The 23,518-nt window shown below is 40.7% G+C and overlaps 3 non-coding genes across 3 annotated transcripts; all 3 read right to left on the bottom strand.

The window, feature by feature from the left end:
* Positions 1-3,756: 3,756 nt before the first annotated feature.
* On the bottom strand, positions 3,757-3,838 carry trnal-uag (transfer RNA leucine (anticodon UAG)). Its single transcript has one exon. It is a non-coding gene; the product is annotated as a tRNA-Leu (tRNA).
* Positions 3,839-7,339: 3,501 nt separating this feature from the next.
* On the bottom strand, positions 7,340-7,427 carry trnay-gua (transfer RNA tyrosine (anticodon GUA)). Its single transcript is given in 2 exon segments — positions 7,340-7,375; positions 7,391-7,427. It is a non-coding gene; the product is annotated as a tRNA-Tyr (tRNA).
* Positions 7,428-13,007: 5,580 nt separating this feature from the next.
* Positions 13,008-13,100, bottom strand: trnar-ucu (transfer RNA arginine (anticodon UCU)). Its single transcript has 2 exons — positions 13,064-13,100; positions 13,008-13,043 (listed from the first exon to the last, which is right to left on the bottom strand). It is a non-coding gene; the product is annotated as a tRNA-Arg (tRNA).
* Positions 13,101-23,518: the final 10,418 nt, after the last annotated feature.

The following is a 23,518-nucleotide window of genomic DNA, read 5'->3' as shown; positions in this document are numbered from 1 at the left end:
TTACTTGTTCCTTTTGTAGCCCACGCATGCCGACGCCTGTGTTGTGTTGTGGATTTTCTCCTTCTTGAATTTGTACTCCTCCTCCCTCTCTCTCCCTACCTCTACCTTTCCCTCTCTCTACCTCTCCCTTTTCCCCTCCCTATCTCTACCTCTCCCTCTCTCTACCTCTCCCTCTCTCCCTAACCCCCTCTCTTTCCACCTCTCTCCCTCTCCCTCGCCCTCCACCTCTCTCCCTCTCTCTACCTCTCTACAGCACTACCTCTCTCTAACTCTCCCTACCCTTCTCTGCTCTCTCTCTCTCACTCTGGAGTTTATTTTCCAGACAGAAATCCAGCTCCGTCCCTCCTGTGGAAGATTGGTGATGCAGGATGAGAGCCCCTAACCGAGAGCACTGCAGCGGCAGGTTCTGTGGTCTGTTTCAAATCCGCCCGCGATGAGACACAGAGGAGAAATGAAGAGCCCCAGTTGCGCTAGAAAATCACCCGGGAAAGAGACTTTCAATGTAAGAAAAAAAAGTCGTTAGTAACAGACATAATATGTTTGTTTTGTTTTTTAATCGCTGCGATGTGTGACTAAGCTCATACGACTAAGAGTTGCCCCCTGTGTCTAGATCTGGTAACCTGCTCGTCGCTGGTGGGCCAGATCGTGTCCCCCGTCACTATACTGGTGCATTAGGACCCACGCAGACCGCAGGGTGAGCGCCCCCTACTGGCCCCACAGAGAGGGAGAGGTAGAGGTAGGGAGAGAGGTAGGGAGGGGAAAAGGGAGAGGTAGGGAGAGAGGTATAGAGAGGGAGAGGTAGAGGTAGGGAGAGAGAGGAGGAGTACAAATTCAAGCAAAGGCCTGAGTGGAGCACTGTCGTATGGCCCTGACATCAATCCCTCAACTCTCTGCATAAAGCAGTGTCTTATGGCCATGACATCCCACCCCCACCACTCTCAATGGAAAGCACTGTCATTTAACCATGACATCCCACCTCCACCGCTCTCTACGTAAAGAAATGTCGTATGGCCCTGACACCCACCCCTCCACTCTCTGCGTAAAGCAGTATCGTCAGGCCCTGACATCCCACCCCCGCCACTCTCTGCATAAAGAAGTGTCGTATGGCCCTGACACCCACCCCTCCACTCTCTGCGTTAAGCTGTGTTGTCAGGCCCTGACATCCCACCCCCGCCACTCTCTGTGTAAAGCAGTGTCATATGGCCTGACACCAATCCCTCCACTCTCTGCATAAAGCAGTGTCTTATGGCCCTGAAACCCTCCCCTCCACTCTCTGCATAAAGCAGTGTTGTCAAGCCCTGACATCCCTCCCCCGCCACTCTCTGTGTAAAGCACTGTCGTATGGCCCTGACCCCCACCCCTCCACTCTCTGCATTAAGCTGTGTTGTCAGGCCCTGACATCCCACCCCCGCCACTCTCTGTGTAAAGCAGTGTCATATGGCCCTGACATCAATCCCTCCACTCTCTGCATAAAGCAGTGTCTTATGGCCCTGAAACCCTCCCCTCCACTCTCTGCATAAAGCAGTGACGTCAAGCCCTGACATCCCACCCCCGCCACTCTCTATGTTAACCCCTGTTAACTCGCTTGCTGAATGATCTCTGGTGAGATTCAAGAGGTGTTTTCTTCAACAGCCACTAAAAGTCTGATGACCTTCTCTGGATTTCCTGAATATGACGTAAAATTAGTTCAAATCATTTGGTAGTTAACAGAACAAAATGCTTTGGAGGTACATTTAAAACAGCAGAGCAACACTGTAGCACTTCGTGTGTGACTGAATTTAATTGTGTAAACCTGGCTCTCTATGAACACGAGCAAAGAGTTCTCACTCAACAGAAGACTGCGATGTGAGCACAATAATATAAGACATCTGGAGACACCAGAGATTGAACTCAGGACTTCATACATGAAAAGCATGCACTCTACCACTGAGCTACATCCCCTATGGCACAGATGGTGGAACTGACTTAAAGATGTGCATATGTTTACTGACCACAATCCACCCTTCATGAATAATTGAAATGAATAATTTATTTTTATATCCAGTCACATGGGCGACGGTGGTTGATTCTTCAACGGGGGAGTGCGTTTTCCTACCTCCTTACTCGACTGTCTTTCAATTATGTTTTCTTTGAAACCTTTTTGCATCTTTTAAGTGCTTGCGATTAAATTACGAATAGAAAAACAGCAGTACAGTTGATGTTCATGGACCGATGCACACAACTCCAGTAATAAAGCCCTGTCTGTAAATATTGTAGAAGAACATTAAAGGGCGAAACAACGCTCCAACCATGGGAATGGTAACAAGAAGGATCGTGTTTTTATTTAATATGTGCTTTTGAATTGCCTTGTCAATACCCACAGGCTTTAGAGATGGACCAATTATTAACAGTGGTGTTTGTAAACAAAGATGGAACATGTTATTTCTATACCAGGAAGAAAGGAGCAGACTCTTAAACTTTAAGAGACAGAAACAACACCTCATCACAGCTAACATTAATTAAAACAACATCGTAACAGAAGAGTGAAGCCTTGAGTGAATCAAATTAGTTTTTGTTGGTCGTCTGTGTCTTCATAACTTTGTAGGTGAGAGAGAGGATTGCGAAAATGTGCAGGTGGTTCTCAGATGTGCGTTGGTGGTATAGGTTCCTTCAAATAACTGAGCCAGTGCATCCCCAAATCTTTTCAAGATGATCTGTGATTTCTGAGTTCTTGAAGGATTCAGGCTCCTTCTCAGAGGTCCTTGCTCGCCAAATAACTTTGCATCTGAGGAAGAGCACCACGGAAAAAACCCAACTCAACAAGCGAGTGCGTTGGTTGCTCTTGCTCTTCATGCAAGGAGCTGTTTTTTTTTCCTCGCAATAATCATTATTAACCAGAAACAGCAGCACAGGTAGGTCGCATTTGTGATTATGTCACTTCTCTGCTTCAGCAAGGTCAATAAAAGACTCTGAAAGTAGTAAAGCAAAACTGAACTCAAAATCATATTAGGAATTCTGAGCGATATCTCCATACAGGTAATCCAATAAGAACGTTGAAATATTTGAATATCATCTATCTGTAGATTGCGCTGCTTTTTACCCAGAGTAAAACTATTGGATTGAAGGAATGCTAACCACTGGGTTTAAATGTATAGTTGTTATTTGGAGAAATCTGTAAACTCGTGATCGACAGTGCTGATTATTTTCCGGAGACGGAGCACTGATGACCTATCCGAGCTAATTGATAAAGCCCACCCAGTGGATACTCTAGCAGAACGTCAAAGAACATTCACCTTTGTACCCAAAGAAACCACAGGAACAACATCAGGAAGCACAATCAATTCCCCTTTTAAATCTTTCCTGTAAGGTATGCTATGTGAATTCATGAAGTTAATCCTCTGATCTCTTTTGATCACGAACAAAGTACTTCTGATGGAGAGCTATGTTCAAAGATTTAATAAGCTTTACCCCTGCCAACGATTCGGCGTGAAGAATTAAAAGTTTCACAGACAAAAGCAGCTCACCACCACAGCCAATATTAAATGTACTGTACTTGCCGGTACACTATCATGTGCACTGCCTCAAAAGTGATCTTGGCAGATGTTGTTCCCTACATAAAGCTGAACTTGCCAAAGAGAATTTCTGTTGAGAAAACAAAATATTTTTTCTGCCTTGATGTTAAGCCTGTCTTTTAGAAAGTCTATCTCTAAACACCTCCTGCAGCCTAACAAAAAGCACTTTTACTGATCGTATTACAGGTCTTAAAATATTAACATTTGGCAGTGGTGGGATTCGAACCCACGCCCCCAGAGAGACTGGAGCCTAAATCCAGTGCCTTAGACCGCTCGGCCACGCTACCTTCCTCCATGTCCATCTTCCTCACATTGCTGGCTTGGACTGGGGGGCTTCAGCTCTTGTCGTCGGATCTAATGATATCATGACATGTGGAAGTGACTGCACCTTCATCTTCCGAGATGCTTTCAATAGCACAAACGCTACTTTCACCGGCACAAACATAGCAATAGCGAAGGAGGTGGGTTTCATCCTTTGTGCTGTTTGTAGGGGCACAACTCTACGGTGATCTACTGACTTGAAGAGCAAAAATCAAAATCCTCTGCTACTACTATTGCTTTTTTCATAGTTTCTTCAAATCCTTCATTTGAACGTCGATTTTGAAGGATATTGATGATAATACCACATAAATTGTGGTTTTCTTGTGATCGCCAATTTTATTCAAATACCAGCCTTTTTTACAGTTCCTTGCATGTTTCACAAGGTATAATAGCCCTCCTCGCATCCTCAGCTAACATATTTTAAAATTACAATAGATTATACAGCATGCATGTTTACATTTATATTAAAATTAAAGTAAATATACAAGAATACATACAGTGCTAACCCAATAATTCTTGTCAGGTTCTCCAAAAAATCTGCGTTGTTATTTTAACATGTTTCAGCTGAGGGTGCAACAGGAGTATAAATGAATTTTCCCGCCAGCCATTCAAAGACCAAATTCCATGAGTGAACATTATTTTCTCAGAAGTTGCCGGCATTGGACTTTGCCGGTGGTATTGAATTATGTCCACAACTGTTGTAGTAGTTCCTTCTTGAAATTCGACACGTGCAAAGCACTCGTAATATCATAGGTGTTAAAGTTCGCTGAGTCTATTCGAGTCATGGTGTGTATCCCTGCCTATCATTGGGAGACGGGTAACTTTTTTACACTCAGATTCCAATCTTCAATGCTTTGTGTGAGAGCTTACATAACTTTCATTTTCTCACAATTTCTGACGATTGTTCCAAAGGGGCACCCTGTCAATTCCGAATACTTTTCAAAAATCTGCCTGCATGTTTGATTATTGTCATTTCATTTAGAAAAAGTTCAATATTGATCATAACTAAAGAAAATAATGATCACGAACAAAAAAGGGATAAAGATGCAAGTCGATCTTGAATCAGAGCTGGGTGAAACGGGCTTCTGTTCTGATATGGTTGTATGAGAAACAGGAGGAATCGCCAATCTCCTATAGAACATGAGTTGAATCAGGAGTGAGACATTTAGTATACTCGTGCATATGTCAACGCCTGACCTACATCGTAAAACTAACATTAAGTTGTCAGAGACATTCATTTATATACAAACAAGAGACAGACCAAGTAATAATTCTACATTAGTTCAGGTGGGTAAACCTGAACTAACTAACTAATAAACCTTTTAATAATTCTACATTAACGTGTCCTACATTGATCAGACTAATTGACATGGTCTGATTCAGAGCCTGTGCAGTTCGTGCTAATTACAACAAGGACAGTTCTGATCCCTCATCACCGAACTGAACACAAGTTCAGCTGTTCTCCAGTTTTGTTACGCATGGTTTTTCATTGCAATTGAGTTCAGAGCTGGAGCTGACCTCCAGACAGTACAGTGTTTTGGGTTAGTTGTCGAAATTCGCATGAGGCTGCAGACAACTTACCCAAAGTGTTTTCTATAGCTTTCAGGTGGAGTTCATTTATATAAAACAACGTAAGTGGTATAAACGCAACAAGCCAGACGGCAGTCCAACTTATAATTTTCTGACGCGAGGCCTGACGCGTTATTCATTATGCCACTGACCCTGCTATTGTAGTGCTAAAAAACACGTTTTCTACATTTATGTCTGTTCACTCTAAAAACTCTAAAAAGGACAAAGGGTTTGTGTGTCCCGCTAAAATTCCGCTTCATTTCGAATGCAAATAAAAACCGTTTTGTTCCAAGAAATCATAGATTTGTCACATCCTTCATACTATATTTCTCTCTTGTATTAGTAAAGCATTTTGATTTAAACTGAACAATATATGAAAGGTTTCATCTATACACTTACACATAATAAGTATACGAATAAATACTCGGAAGAAGCCGCAGCTCAGGTATTAGAGAGATTTAAAATCGGATAGGAGGATTTAGAGTCCAGACTGCAAACCAACAGCTTACACAGGTCTTTTATAGAACCCTTTTGATTTCCTCTACTTTGTCCCTGTGATGTCATTGTCCTGCTCGCAGCCGAGCCCGACACACGTCTGGTTTCTGTCGCTTGACGCACACCCTGCGGTCCATGCGGGTCCTAATATCCCAGTACAATGAAGGGGACACTAAACTGTAAACAGGTGCCGTCCTTCGGCTGAGACGTAAAACCGAGGTCCTGACTCTCTGTGATCATTCAGGAGAATGGTGGTGGTGGAGGGGAGTCCCCATTACCTGTAAAGCGCATTGAGTGGAGTATCCAGAACAGCGCTATATAAGTGTGCGTAATAATAATAATGATTATTATTATTATTATAATTGTAATGTAAAATGCAATAAAAAATAAAAAAATATCAAACTTTGATTCAAAATAGATTAATGTAAAAACTGATAAAGCTAATGCTTTTTTCAGGGCTATAGCTGTAGCTGCGAGAAGGTTAAAAGCGCACAAGTGATCTGTCTTTCGTCAAAGTAATTGCCGGAGCAGTAAGACGCAGAGCACCATCCAGCAGCTGTAGACGATGTTCGGGGAAGAGCTAATTCTGTTTTTAGCACAGGGAGTGAGAATGAGCTCAGTCCGGCTCCGAGCAGAATCCATCCTGGTTTGGTTACAGTGCGCCTGAGGATCTTTGGATCGCAACGTAAAAAAAAACAATTGCTCACATCGTGTGACTTCCACGACAGGAAGGAAAGATATCACTTAAAAAAATCAGAACTGAAGATTTGGATCCTGGGCCTCAATTTGATCAAATTATTAAAATAATAATTATTAAAATATCAAATTGTGTTTCTGCAACATTTCGTGCACAGTACGCCATTTTTATCTAAAAATAAAACAACAGTCACAACGAGAGCTTATACGCAGTCTGGGGTATATTCCCCTTTTATATTTTTGCCACTTTATATCGAACCTGTTATACTCCCAGAAGTGCACAGTAGCTTGTACAAATGTACAATTCACCACTGGTATAAACAGATGTGTGCCGTGTTTGCCTTTGTAAGCATTTGTTTAAAAAATAAGTTCACAATACAATAAAAACACAGAAAGCACAAACTTCATAATACAACGATACAAAATCAATACCAAATCATTATGCCAATTAAGTACCTATCCTTTGAAAACAGAGAACACCTTTATATCTACAAAAAACTTGACATTTGTATGTATTTTTGAATTACAAAGCAGACAGAGTAGTCCCTTAATTCAAAGATCGGATCTTGGCCAAAACAAGACAATCAGACGTGGGCTGAATTCGGAACAGGAACCTCTACTTCGTCGTTTATTGAACTTTTGATAAATGTCTGAATGAAACAGATTCGCTTTTTTAACTCTTTGATTAAAGTACACAAAAAGCACCTTCCTTCGAGCCGGAATCGAACCAGCGACCTTAGGATTCCCTAATGACTCCACTACAGTCCTCCGCTCTACCAACTGAGCTATCGAAGGGATGTCAAGCAATGCTCTCTGGCACATACTGCCCAATGTAGTGAAATGTTCCGGGTGATTTAAATCCCACTTCGACATCAAGTTTCCAACTCGTTTCCTTAGTCTTGTTTACCTTGAATTTAAGCCACGAACCAGGATTCTACTGTATAAACTTCCAGGGATATTACAAAATGTTTGATGGGGCATCAATCATTCCAGGCGGAAATTGACTCCTTTTTTTTCTCGAGGGATCATATTAAACATTTCATTAGTATCGAGAGGAGGATCACCATGAGACACAAAACAAATAGTTTCTTTCTGTCTTTATTAGAAAGTAGTGTTTGTGCTACATTCATAATATTTTCGTGGAAATAAAGAAGTTTCGAAATGTGGTTTTGAGTTAAATATTAGCGTGTTCATGTAATTAGTTTGTGTTTGTCATTACTATATATATATATTGCCATGTTACTAGAATTTGTAACTGAAGTTTACTAGTTGTGTTTTTTATGATGGTTAGACATTTGTTGATTACAATATTGTATATAATGTATAATTTGAACTACATATTTTTCAGGTGTGAATAGTTGTATATTTTAAGAATAAATTTCTAAAATAAATCATTGGCTTTATTTACTAGTTTCTACACCTATAAAAATCTTTCTTTGATGTATAATAGACCTTTAACTATATATGTATAGTAGTCTTCTAAATGTATCCGTATAATAGAACTACAACCATTTATGTATAATAAACATATAATCAATTTCATTCTAGACCAGTTACGGAGCACAGTTACACGTCTGGTATGCATTCAATAGTCGTATATTCTACATCTTTTGCCCACTGGGATGTGCCGATTTTAACTTGGCAAACCAAGATACACATTTTCTAATGAAACCTTAATTAAAAGAGTTTGTTTCTCGAAAGCGTGTTATGTAAAAAAAGAGAAAAACGAAAATATATGGATGGTAATCTTTCAAAGCTGAAGATTTTACTTTTGAAAAATTGACATTTTATGTACTGTATGCAGATGCATTCGCTGGTTTTAGAACTTTGCTGTACTTCCTGAATCATTTTCAGTATTATAAAGTGGGTATAGATTTTTCTTTCAGGTTAGGACGCGAGTGTGTACATGAGTTTGATTTTCGTTTCACTGATTCTCATTGAAGATATGGGAATTAACGACGAAATAATCAGTTGCCTCGGAAAGCAGAAGGTTTGGTTCTCAAAGATATTGACGACACGCCCATGTAGAGCAGCGTGTGATATTTGTACTATAAAAGACCAAGTGCTCAAAATGACGTCTGTGGTTACCGTTTAGACTTTTCATCTCGGGCGCACTTTTAGAATGCAAAGATAGAGCAGTTGTGTTGAATCGCTATATGGCAGCTGTCAGCAGAGTGGCGCAGCGGAAGCGTGCTGGGCCCATAACCCAGAGGTCGATGGATCGAAACCATCCTCTGCTATGTACACTTTACGCACGATTGATAAGCATACCATCAGTTTAATGAAGTGCATTAAAACTGTTTTTTTCTCTCGTGTGTATGAAAGCTTCACACTTAAGGTACTCTTTCATCTTTACCAATAGCAGATGCCCAAATGTATCTTTGGTTGTTCTGCGATCCTTCATAGTTTCCTCAATTCCTTCAAATGAACATCCATATCAAAGCAATTATGTATATATATTACAATTAAGGTACATATTAAAAATATCAACGCACATTTGTATAATGCTCATTTAATAATGATTGTCAAGGATTGTCAAGTTCTCCAACAAATCTGTGTTCTAATTTTAAAATATTTTTGCTAAGGATACAACGGGTGTATAAATGAATTCTCCCAACAGCCAGTTAAAGAAAAATTCCACACGTGAAGATGGTTTTCTTGGACATTGACTTATGTACTTATTTGTTTACTTGTTGTAGTTGCACACGAGTAAAACACAAAGATTTCCTGCCACATTCAAGAGGGTTTGCGAAGAAATCCCTTCAATTTTTAGCGGAGATTTTGTTTACATCATCACAATCTGAAGCACGTCCCTGAGTACGTTTGACCCACCAGCCCTTTGTTTAACAGCTGCACAGGGACACATTCCCGTTGCTTTTCACAACTCACATGTTTGTAGTTAAAGAAAATAAAATACTGTCATTTTCCTGCCAGCTGGCAGTATTTCTTCTGCACTGACCAAGAGTAACCAAGAAGTTCATTTCATCTTTCGCAGACTGTAATCTACAGAAAAGGAAGTGAATACTTGTATTAAGCTAAATCAAGCCGACAGAGTTGCACTGCTGTTGTTTTTCTCCACTTTTCGTTAAAAGGAGAAAAAATCACTGGCATTTTTTGGAAGCATTTCTTCTGTCCTGAGAAGCAAGATTTGTATTTTATCTTTCAGAAGTTGTATGAATTTCTTGAAGTTCAGAAACAACTTGTTCCAGAAAAGAAATTAACACTTGCTTCAAAGTAAATCAAGACGTCGGTGTCTCTTGCTGTGTGTGCTCTTATCTGTCCATCTCTCTATCCTCTTCTCTCTGGCAGTCTGTGTAGAGTATCTGAAGGGGATGTAACACCACTTGGAAAAGAAAAAAATTCTCAGGAAAATTCTCAGGCAGAATAAAAAATCATTATTCTCTTCTCAGTCAGATTCACAGCTCAGACTCACACTCAGACAGGATCTCAACTCCGTACTGCTCTCTATCCTCACAATCCAGAACCAGAAGATATTCAGACAATCAGTGCTGCTACATGAACAATATCAGACAGAACAGCCTGGACTCATGTCACATTTCCCCCTTTTATCTTTCCTCCCAGCCCTCTTAGAGACATAGAAGAGCTCCTGGTTCTCCTCTCTGTGAACTGGGCTCAGGGGTCACTGATCTGGCAGTTGTGGGCTCTGTTCCAGGTCGAAAGCAAGAAGGATCTATTAACGCTTTCCAGGACTTCCAAACCCTTCAGTATTACTTTCTTTACTGTATGTCAGCCTCCCAAAATGTTTATAAATGTTTTATGAGTGTGGAATTATCTTATTATTTATATACAGTATTTATGTAATAAACACCAGTAGTGACACTATGATCGGTATATTGATTATTTGTAGCCTATGGTCCGATGGTCGTGTCTACAATAGTGACCATTTGACCAGTCTGTAGCTCTGAGCAGTGGGACTCAGATCACACAGAAGACCCGCCTGTGTGTGATTCCATACCAGCCCTGGGATTCAGCTACTCTCACAAATGTCTCACAGACCGTCTTATAAATTTACAATTAGATGAAGTCATGTAACAGTTTTACAGATAATTTAAATAATCAGACAGCAGTTTTGGCAGTGGATACATCTCCACATGGGAGAAAGGAACTGAAATATATGTGCTCACTGTAAAGTAGGAAGAGGTGGTCAGACAAGCAAAACAACTTTGCAGATAATGTGAAGTGACATTGTTTTGTGTCAATCAGCTCACAGATTTCGCTTCATGTGCCTTAAGCTGTGCAATTTGTGTGGTTGTTGAATGAGATTGATTTCTTCACAAGCCCAGTCAATTGACAGTGGAGAGCTTGCCGACACACACCTTCATGAAGACTCTCTTCATTGTCAAGTCGCCTCCTTTGCATACAATAGTAGCACCGACACTAAGAGAAAGGATGAGAAATAGCGTTTATCAAGCGATTGCAGTGTTTGTTTGACTGAGGATCCTTGTGTGCTGAACTGGCCTCTGGAGAAGTGTAGTGCAGTAAAACAGAAGGTTTGTGTCACTCAAGATTGTTACAGAACAGAACAATACAATTACAATACTTTTATGAGAGTAAATATTACTGGTGCATCACAGTTCTTATAATGGTGAAAACAGGAGCACCTTCTCTACATTTTTGACTGAAGTATTTAAATGGAAAGAAATACTATCACTATGCAATTCATAAATGCAATTGACCTCCTCTAAATGTTCTAGTTTGATGAAACAATGTATGGAATTAGGTGACAATATCGGAATTCATTCAAATGCTCAGGATTAATTTTCAGCAACAAAAAAAGTGCTCGGAAATATTTTACAAGAATGAAACCTTATATTCACCTAAATAAACATTCACCATCTACATTAGCAGAGAACAGTAGGACAGAAGGTTAGTGTCACTGGACACTGCAGCAGAGAGGCCGATCTCTTCTCCCTCATTATGCAGGCTTACCCACTCATGATGAACTGTCCTCCAGCGATACTCAGCTGCCATCATCGACTCAGACATGACGTTCATGTACATATTATACCTTAATATGGCACTGCGTTACAATAATTTGATCAAAACAACTGGTGAAAAAAAAGATAAAGACTTTGTCCAAAAAAGAAGCATTTATACCTTTCCTCTCCTACCAGCCATTACAAGTCACCTAGTTTTTAATTTAGAGCTAGATTAAAGCTCTAGTCTCTTTGGGGGTGTGAGTTGGAATCCCACTGCTGCCAAATATCTCCAACTATCTCAGTGTTAAGAAGCAAAAAACACACATTTGCTGCAGAAGTAACAGGAGAATTTGTGCCATTCAGCCTCATAGCGTGATGTCATTTTCTCAGGCTCATTTTTAGATGCTTGTGATCGAATCTATGATTCTTATGAGTGTGCCCTCCATAAAGGTAGCACAGATATAACGTGCCAAGTTTTCAGAGAATCGCATTAAATACAGGTCAGAAGAAGGCGACAAAGTGTCCGCTAGGCAGTTCAGCTATTTCAACGGTGTTCTCTGTTGTTTAGGTCCAGAATGACACCCGTTACAACCAGGAAACACACAGTGTCAGGCATCAAAAAGACTTCCCAAAACCCTGATCCTCTCCTTGATCCGGTGATGGCATCCAGACATTTCCTGCAACAAAGCCAGGATACGGTCTTCAACAACACGAGTGAAAGGCTAATTCCCAGCCTTTGCAATCCTTTGCAAAGAAGGACCGCATGTGCTCAGTGTTAAATGCGCTGTTCATTATTATTATTAATAATAATAATCTATACATTATATAGTGCCTTTAAAGGTGGCTTTTCAAAGTGCTTTACAGAATGAAACCAATAAAGTTAAAAAATACACAAGATAAGCAGGATGAGAATACACAGTTAGAGGAGACAATAGATGGTGGTATTAAATACAGTAGGAACAGAGGGGTAAAGAATAGTTCATTAAAGGCTCTTCTAAAGAAGAGGGTTTTGAGTCTGGATTTGAAGGAGTTTAGAGAAGGTGACTCTCTGATATCCTTGGGAATAAAGATCCAGAGCTTTGGTACAAAACAGGAGAAGGCCCTGTCACCCATAGAGTGTAGATGGACTGGGGGACAGATAGGAGACCAGAATTAGAAGCGCAAAGGTTGTGAGGTGGGGAGTAGGGCGATAACCCAGACAGGTACTGTGGTGTCAAGCCATGGAGAGCCTTATAGGTGAGCATGAGGATTTTGAAGTTGACAGGAAGCCAGTGCAAGGAGTCCAGGACAGGAGTAATGTGATCACAGTCCAGTGCTAATTTCTTTCTTGTGGCTGCTGGTTCATTTTCAACTGTGGACTCTTAAGAAGTCCTTTATTTGACTTGATCAACACTAATCCCTAGAGGATTTTGAAAGGTTGAATCAAAGTGATACATGACTCTGGTAGGACTCGAACCCACAACCTTTGAATGACTTCATTCTATCAAAGCCTAGAAGTCCAATGCGCTCTCCATTGCGCCACAGAGCCAACCGATACATTGCTATATAAAACAGCTACAGAAAGCTGTAACTCATGCTTCTCCCGTTGTCTTTAAATTAAGCTCCATAAATATTGACAATGAGTGGCCTGTTGTCTACGAATAGATACCGCTGGGATTCACACCCAGGGTCTCCTGGTTTTTAGTGAGGCGTCTTAACCAGCTAAGCCATGGTGCCAAACCTGCTAAATGTTATCCACAACTTCAACCACCTGTGAGAAACGGGCAACTGCAGTGTTACGCCTGCTGGCTCAACAGATAATCCTTTTCGAAGTTTAAGGAGAGGATTTCTTTGTCAATTCAATTAAACATTTTAGAAATGCTGAACGATTGATGTGTTTCACGCGCAGAAATATTTTATCGTTACGTACTTTTTCTGTGCAGTAAGTTCTCCTTCAACTCCGCCCAACAACAGAGGTCATTTTTAATACAGGAGTAAAGGCACACTGCACATCAGCAAAACATCCCGTACAGGTTTAGGGAGAGCGACATCAGTGATTGGAAGGTTGGAAGTTTCGGGTCACTTTTTTATTATAGATTCAAGCAGCCCTGAATACCTTTTCAAGAAACATTTCAGAATCCCAGTCACGTCCAGTATGATTGCTACACAGGTCTACAGTATACAATCAGAATACTGTTTGTGCATTATATAAAACACACCGCCCAAAGCATTTCTAAAACAGGAATTACATGTTTCTGAATGGCCCTCCTTTATAAATAAAATAAAAGGTCTGAAGCCTGCTCCAAAGAAGCACTTTATTCAAAGCTGACAAAGATGTGATAGGAAACATCTCGGAAAATGAAGATGCAGTCATTTCCACGCGTCGCACAACAAGAGCTGAACCCACCCGACGTTCTCAAGAGAGTAAGGTGTGAGGAGTGTGGCTGGGTGGTCTAAGTGCTGGGTTTGTGCTCCATTTTCTTCGCTGGGTTAGGTTTGAATCTTGCCACTGCTAAGTGTTGGTGGGTTAAGACCTTCCTTCTATTGCGACGTCAATGGGTAAAAGCTTTGCTTGGCAGTCTGTCGAGAGACTGAACTAGGTGTTTCAAGATAGTCTTTGTCAGCTTAACATCAAGGCATAAAAAAGCCTCATTTTGTGTTCCCAACAGCAATGCTCTTTGGTCCCTTCAGCATTATGCAGGGAACAACATCTGCCGTGATCACTTTTGAGTCAGTGTGAATCGTAGTGTGCCGCAATTGTTTTTAAAATTGGTTCTGTAGTGTAAGAAAAACCGGCCTTTCAGGGACGCCAAATATGTAACTGTAGTGGCTCTCTGAAGGCACCAGTTCTGTAGGGTTTGGGCATTTACTGAGACAATTATTTATTGTAGCAGTAAATCACAAAGTTGATTCTTTTGATGGCTTTAGAGTCCAACCATGCGACATAACTCAAACAACGCACACACACAGGTGCTAATACACGAGGATACATTTATTAATACATAGAATATGCATGTAAACCTAACAGATCTTATCGAGAGGGTTATCAGAATACAAAAGATATATATTCAATCAGTTACAAAGTGTTACACATATCAAGAGGACATACGTTCAGTATATCATTCATTAAGACCGTTTCGTAAAGTGAACTTGGTTACAACTTCTACATTAGATACTCAAAACAAGTACATAACTCTTAGGAAATAAATTGATATCAACTGGTTTGGATAACAATGGAATTCTCGAGCTGTAATGCAGTGAAGTTGAATACTCATCCAATTTCTGGGGATTCAGATCTCCTGCGGGCACAAACAAACAGTTGCAGGCTGTTGCTGTCCAATCCGCGCTCTCTGGCTCGGTGCCAGGCTGTGCTGTGCGGCTTGTGACGGTGCACTGCTGATCCTCACTGTTGGCTTTAACTAGCAAAGTTTGTGCACAGGAGAAAAGATGACTGTGGGTCCCAGAAAGTCAGGAAGAGGACCGGTTCGTTCCTGATGAAGAGCTAGTTCTGAACAGTGATTCAGCTGTCCACAGTTCCGACCTGTTCACGAGGCCTGCTGCTGGTTACTCTCTGGCAACCTCCACTCTAGACTCTTAGAACAAAGGAAAGTTCTGGCACTCGGACACACTGGCCGTTCCGTGGTTGTCCGAGCTGAGTCTCAGGATGGTCAGGAGGCACGCTGCGAGAATGTCCTGCCCTTGGGAGCCTTCTGCTCCTGGGCCGTCCTGCCCTGGAATTCTCCTTTGAATTCCCTTTAGAACAGTCCACAGAATCCTCTCCAGAATCTTACTGAATCTCCCTGAATCTTACTGAATCTCTCAGGCTCTCTGTGTTGCCTGTTTTTACCTGGAGGAACTTCAGCTCGTTGATTGGCTGAAAGTTCCATGGGCATCAGAGTCCCACGTGGGTTACTCGGCCCTACCAGCCCCTGATTGGTTGATCAAGGTGAGATATGAGTCACTTACTCCTGACACTTAGGAATGCAGTCCAGATGTCCAACTGGCACTCCCTAGACAGATAGGCACCAATGGATGACCATTGATCATGATAGCCAGGCTTAGCTAAGTGCATCCCCCTTTGGGAGCTGTCCTTATCAGGAACCTTAAATCAGCCTGCATGAATAGTTTCTCTGTGGCTGCACCACAGAGATGAACAGAGAAATGGGGCCTCATTTGGGAAGGCTCAGAACACTTAATTCTTTCTTATTAATAAGCCTCGCCGCTACAGTAGGCATGGTGCATTTGTCTGTGAAACTTGAATGCTGTGCTTTTTCACGCAGAATCATCGGCAGGAGCAAAGCTTATTCAGTCTTTGCGCACAGCGCTCCATCAGAAATACTTTGTCCAAGTTTTGAAGAGATTGTGGGATTCTCTGCACACGCTCACATCGCGTACCTCAGACAACACCACCATTCGATGGGAAATTGATTCTACTTCTTGCAGTTGTTCCTGTGGTTGTGATAGTTACAAAGTTGCACTTTCCTCCACCTTCTGCTATAGTATTCATTGGGTGAGCTTCATCAATTGGCTCAGAAAGGTCAACTGTGCTTCGGAAAAAATCAGCAGCAGTGTCTTTATTTTGTCGGTGAGTATGGCTGTCTTTTAAAGCACATGAAAAACACGAGTTTGTGGATTTCTCCAAATAGCAACGAATTCAGTTGTGCAGAGCCTTACTGCTTTCAGAGGGTTTTTTACCGACGCTGCTGTAGTAGAGAAGTGACATAATCACAAACGCAACCATTTGTGCTGGCTGTTTAACTAAGTATTAAGCTTTTTTAACTATCACATGATTTTAACTAATTTAACATCATCTCCAGAAGAGCACCTCGCACTGCTCACTGAGCTGATGTATGTGCCCATTTCTCAAAAAATTAAATATCATCTGAACTGATTTTTTTCTACTTTAAATGCTTTCCTACTCTTTTAATATTTCAGTAAAATCTTTTATTTTGAAGTACTTTCCATTGATATTAATCCTAGTCCTGATGAATGATTCTGGGACATGGTGCGTCTTGAATAATGTTCTTATAGGTTTCAGTTTGGAAAAGTGCGCTCTCCAGAAGCTACCGAAACCTCTAATGGTCACACAAAGCTTAATGCAATAGCAACGTTTGGGGTTGAAAAAGAATATAACTTGCTATGAATATGAACACTGTTCCAGGAGGCGTGTAAGGACTATTTTGGCTCAGATCATCAATTTACCTTACATTTCTGATCCATTAATATCGCTATTGAATGCTAAAGGTAGGTCCTGGCAATACTTCTTGAGATCTTCTTTAGAAAAATTAAAAAAATATATATTTCCAGTACTAAACAAAAAGTAAAAAATACTGATTACGTGCAACTGATAAAATCTCTCTTCCAGGGACGTTGTAGCTACATGCAAATTACAATGGAAAACTTTATCAGCTTTAAAAGTTTCTTTTGCATTTATAAGACGATCAGCATGACACTCAAAACATACCTGTATTCAGTAAGCGGTGAGTCTGCTGGCTGAGCAAGTTGCCTCCTCTACACTAAATAGCAGCCCTGACGCTAAGATAAATGAAAAGAAATTGCTTTTATTGGGCACTTTTCATATCCGATGAGCTTGACATCTCCCAAGGGCGATGGAGTTTTTTTGCGACACTGCTTTTCCCTTTTTTCTTCTTTCTGTACTCTGATGGAAAAAAAAAGAGAAATCATGTAAGGGAAAAATGTATTTTTTTCATGGAGAAAATGTGCACCAGGAATGTTTTGTTTTGAAGAAGTGATTTAACATGATACATGACCTAATTTACTAGAGTAAATGCTCACACTGCAAGGTCTGCTTTACTACAAGAGAGAAGTAGAGTGAAAGATGTCATAATTGCACTGCGTTGTTGAAGAAAACATCTTTTTCTTTGAATTCTAAATCAATCAGAATTTCAAAGTGAAAAACAAACCCTTTGTCTGTATTAAAGAGATGATATTTTAAAACTGATAAAAATGTAGAAAACACGTTTCTCACTTAGAAATTTAGGATGGGATTATTAGTATTACTAGTAATTACTAGTTGCAGTGCTGAACTCACCATGGTGCAATTCAGTTACATGATTGGCCAGTGGTTTCATGGATAACGCGTCTGATTTTGCATCATGAGATTGGAGGTTCGACTTCTACTTCTACCGGGTTCGTGTGTTTTTAAATCAGGCTCCTCAGAAATAGATGTCCATTATGTGAATGAACCGCACCTGAAAGCAAACGTTGGTCGGGTTTCCTTCTTTCCAGCATGAAATAGCAAATCGTTACAAAAGCACCAGCTAATGTCCAATTAGCATTAGTCATTTTAATTAACATGAATATACTGTAAGGTCTTGGTACATGGGATTGGATTTCATCCACAATTTAAAAAAGGGCAAATTATATTTATAGGCTTCAGACACATTTTAATACAAAAGTGACCTAAAACTCTGTAACTTTCAGGTTAGTTTGAACCTGTAATGAAAAAGGGGCCTGAAACTTCCATTCTGTGATGTAACTGTCTCTAAAGTCGGACGTGACGTTTCACGGATGTGCGGTGTGCCTTTTCTCTTGTCATGTTCAAAATGACTTGCTGTGTAATTTCCTGAATGCGTGTCCTGTACTGCTCTGTTATTTCATTTAGATTATCTATGTGGTGTACAGATAAAACCAAACGGCATGGTCTAATTCCTGGGTTCGGCACCAGCTGAACCTGAACATACATCATCCGATCTCAACATGATTTGAACACACAACCTTTTGATGTGGTATCAGATGCACTACCATCACACCACTCCCCATAAGTGCTTTTAATTCCCCCAAGGAGAAAAATATTTTTTTTTCATTCTCTCCTGTGAGAAGAGCCGCTCTTCCAACGAGGGTCTCTTCTTCCCAGACCACAGATTATTTTTCCTGTCCGGCTCTCACACAGAGAGCAGACACACTGTCTCCACTAATGTGTTTACTACATCAATAGATCTGACCCCCTTACAGCCCTGATATTCCTGGACAGGATCCCATATTGAGCAGTATTTCTCGCGTTCTGAACTTACAGTGTGTACACAATGTACTTTATACACAAAGTAAGTGTTTTCGTAACTCTTGGACGTTTTGTCAAAATGTTACTGGCATGCCAAAATCGCCCCCTCAAATGAACAGTCCCACCCCCCTCAGTTTTGGATAAAAAGTTTTTGAACACTTTCACTTACTTAACTTGAGCCGTAAAAAATAGTTGTACTTTGTCAATGGTCAGATAACTACACTAACCCTGAATTCACAGTTACTACATCAGACTGTTTGATGTGCAGGAGGGCTGTCTGTCCAGGAACAGCACGTTACATAGTGTCTATGTTTTGGGGTGTCAACATTATTACGACCTTATTTGCTCAGGTGGACCAATGCCTTGCAGTAGTTTATCCTTATACTTACAATCGTTATATAACTAGGACTGTAGTTATAGATGTTTGTACTTTCTGTTGGTTTTACAATGATTTCTTAATGATTCAGAACCTCGTTACCGTTGATGTTGTTGCAAAAATGAACACATATGGTTGATGCTCCAGGCAAAAATAATCACGTGAGTTCTGATGAACGTGGAACTGTTCTTCATCACTAAATACCAGATTGCTTGTCGTTATCTTCTAACATGAAATACTAATCAGTGGCATGCTTGCGAGAATTCACTTGGATGGTTGCAATCGCTCCGTTTAAACCGAAACATCACTACCCCCTCAGGATTTCAGACCTCCCCCCCCCCCCTACAGATCATTCCCCTGGCGCCAGTCCTGGGTATAATGATGAACATAGCTGCCTTGCAAGCAGTGAATCTGGGTGTGATTCCCACCTGACCCATCGACAAACCTTTTCCAATGAATCTTTGATCAATTTAAAAAAGTCTTGAAGCTGGTAGGCTAGGGAAGAAGCACTGTTTGAGTGCACTGAGGAAAATGTGCTACTGTGCTGTGCTGCTCCAGTAGCGCAATTGGTCAGGTTGTGGTGCTTTTATAGTGGAGTTATACCGAGGTTGTGAGCTCAATCATCACGTGGAGTATGTTCCGTTTTCAGCTGCAGAAACGTGCTGTTGAATTTATGTCGGTTCTTGTGTTACTTTTTCCTCTCGATGGAGCTGTATTAATGCAGGCACACCTGCTTCCATGTCAAGTTATTTTATCTTTGCTTACAAACCAACACACTGCAGACACCTCTGATATTGTCACTGCTTGTGGGCCACGTGTTCCTGCTGTCAGCCTACCATGATCATACACCTATAGAAATATTACTGCTGTAGTACAGGAGCGAAGAAACAAAACGAAACCACACCAAGTTTAAAAAGGTCAAAATGTGTCAAAGCCCTTCCTCAAGGAGAATGGGGTTCAAACCTACTTGTGCAGAGTATCATGTATTAAGAGGAGATTGCCTTAACCACTAGGCCACCTCCATACACACTTCAGCCCCCTCCGGACATGAGTTGCCTCTTTCCCCATACTCAAGGGTAATTTTCCTCTTCCACCTACAATTTCAACATTTACCTTGTGAGATGTCAAACCACAGAGCCTGTGCTGCGCTTCAGTGTTAGCTGTAGTGGACACCCCATTGAACATAAAAAGCATATTGAACTCCTTGGACACAAGCCATTTCTCGTCACTTGCTCAGCGAGCAGGCTCAGCACACACTGAATGCAGGTGTCTCAGAGCAATTGAGATGTGTCCAAGTGGCTGTAAAAGGGATATCTGATGCCAGTGCCATGGCTTATTTCTCCGACGGCAGGCGTAGCGGCGCGCCGGTTGGAGTATTCTCGGTCGCATTTAATGGCAACGTCATGGCAACGTCAGCTCAAACCACCAAATGGAGACGGGCGTGCCGACAAGCTGACCCTGCTGATGCGGGATTAACACTAGGCTAAGAGAATGCTGTGGCTTAGTTGGTTAAAGTGCCTGTTTAGTAAACAGGGGATCCTGGGGTTGCCACACAGTTTATCATTATGGACAGCAACATGCTTCTACATTAAATTTAATGGAAGTGTTCATTCATTTTTGGAACAACTTGTTTTTTAAAAAATCCATACAAATTGCGAAAGATAAAATACTCATCTGTTTTGTCAGTGCAGAGGAATTACTGCCAGCTGGCAAGGAAACAAAAACGATTTTTTTGTCTTTAGCCAAAAACCTGTGAATGTAGAAGAAAGGTGATGTGCGTTAGTTTCAATGGCACAGTCAGTCAGCATATCCTTCAGTTAAACATAACGTTGGTAAATCAAAAGTCCCCAGAGACGCATTTCAAATTAATCCGACCTCAACACCGTCTCCCCTAAATAAGATGGGGTTTCATGTCCTCAAGCATCCTGATAGTTGCAGAGATTTCAAACTTTTGGCTAAAGTCAAACTACAAGAAGTTAATAGTTGAGCGCCTAAGTCAATATCACCGGGAATGTGACTATGTAAACTTAAATAGTATTCAAAATATTGCAATTTTGTTGTCGTTTAAAAAGATATTTTAGCTGGGGATCCTCAAATGATGAGGGTAGAAAAGAGAACTATTCGACACCATCAGGAGTGCTTAACATGTGATAAAAGTGTTTTTTAATCACAAAGTGAAAATAGTGAATTTGTCTTTCACTTAGATGTTCATCAAAAGCTCATTAAACAATGAAGGAGAGGCTCGTGTTCCGAATTCACTTCGTGTCTCATTGTCTTGCTTTGATTTTTAAAATGTACACTGTTGACTATACACTCTTCCTAACACGATTAAAGAGCCGAGTTTAGTTCAGAGGTAATGCATCTCATGCATCGTATGAAGCTCTGTTTTCTATCACCAGCGTCTCCACTCTGGATTTCTTTTTAAGCGCAATATCTTTTCTGTGATTTCTTTCGTTTGAATTCCCTCGTGTGAATTTCAGCGCGACACATAAACTCGTTTGTTTTAAAGAGATGCAATTTTTAAAACAGACAAAATGAAAGACTTATTAACTAAATACACATAGAAAACGTGCACCTAATTGAGAAAATTTGGACTGGGGCGATGTATTATTGTAGCGGCGCAAGCTCACAGTGGTGCACTTGAGGAATGCAGTACAAGGGCCAGTGGCGTATTGGATAACGCATCTGATTACGGATCAGGAGACTGTAGGATCGTAATGCTCTTAAACCCAGTACCATAAGCGTAGTGTGTTCAGTCCTACACAACCTTTCTATCGACTGAATAAGCCTCCTGTTCCATCTCCATCTTCTTCCCACACATTCCGGCTATTTCAGCACCGTTATTGTTGGACCACAGTCACAGATACGTAAGGGACACTATTCCGAAGAACTGTCTTAAATAAATAACGTTGCAAAAGGTAACAATAATGCTTTCTTAACGTAACCTTACATTTGGCCGTACAATACAATTTTCTGTACCCTCAAAAAACTAAAAAAAAATATTACTGCTTTCTCCTGAGAAACACAAGTGTAGTGTCAAATCACAATAAATAATACAACAAATATACTAAATTAACACCCAGATATGACAACACACAGCTATGACAGAACACATTGAAGACTTAAAAGCCCTTTAAATTTTTATTTCCTTAATTTCCATTCTCTTCCCTCCCCAGGATAACTGAAAACTAACTATAATAAAGACTGTATATGCATTACTTGTAATACAGCTACTAATAAAGATATACATGGAACTTAATTATTAATAAATAACACTTTTATTAATAAATACGTGTAATGATAACATTCATTGTGAATATAAGTTTATTGCAATTGACCCATTGTAGCTACCAATCAGCAGCAAGGAAAAACAAAGTTCATTTGTGCCTTTTAAAAAAAGGGAAACAGAGTAGTAGTTTATGTGGTAATTTCAGGTACTGTACAATGTAAGAACTAATGTTAACTACTCCCATAGTAATGCGTTGGGTCCTATCAATAGAAAAAAAATTGTTGTAACCCGAAAACACAACAAACACAAAACAAGAAGTCTTCCAGGAACCTAGGTAAATCCCTGTAGTAGTCTAACAACTACGAAAAAAAAACCAAACGCAACAACTTCAAAAGAAAAAGAACATTAAAAACAAATCTGGGGAACAACAAAAACACAGAGTCTAATGCGAGAGCTTTTTCAAGTCGTCAGTGCTCCTCTCGTCTCAGTAGACCTCTCTCATATATTTGTGTACAGGTCAGCTGGAGGTACACAGCTGATGGTAATTTAAGTAGGGAGCTGCGTCAGCTTGCATGAGCTTCAAAGGAAAAAGTCAAGGTTTATTCCATGCAGAAAAGAGAAGGAAACACAATGTTTCAGCTGCGGAGCCTTATTTGATTGTGACTCGAAGTAAACCTTTACTTCTTCGTTTGATGTTAATTTATCTTCATCAGATACCTGATAGTATCTAAACTTAACAGTTGCTTTCAGTAGCTAAAGACACTAGGTGAGGCTTGAACTCACAACCTCGGCATGACTCCGCTGTGCACTACTGTGTAAGTACCGCACACTGACCGATTGCGCCACTGGAACTGTGCAAGGTGTGCAGAAACACAGGGTGAAAACGGTTTCGGTTGTGGCTCCATCTATACATGGGGAACACTAAAATAGCAAGGAAAATACAAGAAAAGAAACTGAAAGAATTGTGCTAACAGCAAAGGGGGACGGAGGGAGGTGGTCGGACAAGTAAATCAGCCTGGCAGATTATTTGTATCGACATTTGTTGAGTCAATCAGCAAACATATTTTTCTTCATGTGCCTTAAACTGTGCAGTCTGTATCTTCGTTGTAGATAGGTTTCTTCAGAATTCCAGTAAACTGACAATAATGGAGAACTAGCTGACGCACCCCGTCGTGAAGACCCTCTGTAAGGTGATTACACGTTTCATGTTCAAGTCGCCTCCTTTACACGCAATTGCAGCCCGGACACTGAGAGAAAGCATGAGAAATGTCTTCAATTTCAATGTGAAAGCGCAGTACAGGCTCGATGGCTTCACATCTCCCATCAATTAAATAAAATTGC

The sequence above is a fragment of the Lepisosteus oculatus genome, chromosome 14, assembly GCF_040954835.1.
Source record: "Lepisosteus oculatus isolate fLepOcu1 chromosome 14, fLepOcu1.hap2, whole genome shotgun sequence".
Taxonomy (NCBI): domain Eukaryota; kingdom Metazoa; phylum Chordata; class Actinopteri; order Semionotiformes; family Lepisosteidae; genus Lepisosteus; species Lepisosteus oculatus.
The sequence above is the reverse complement of the archived record's forward strand: the minus strand, read 5'-3'. Positions and strand labels throughout refer to the sequence as shown.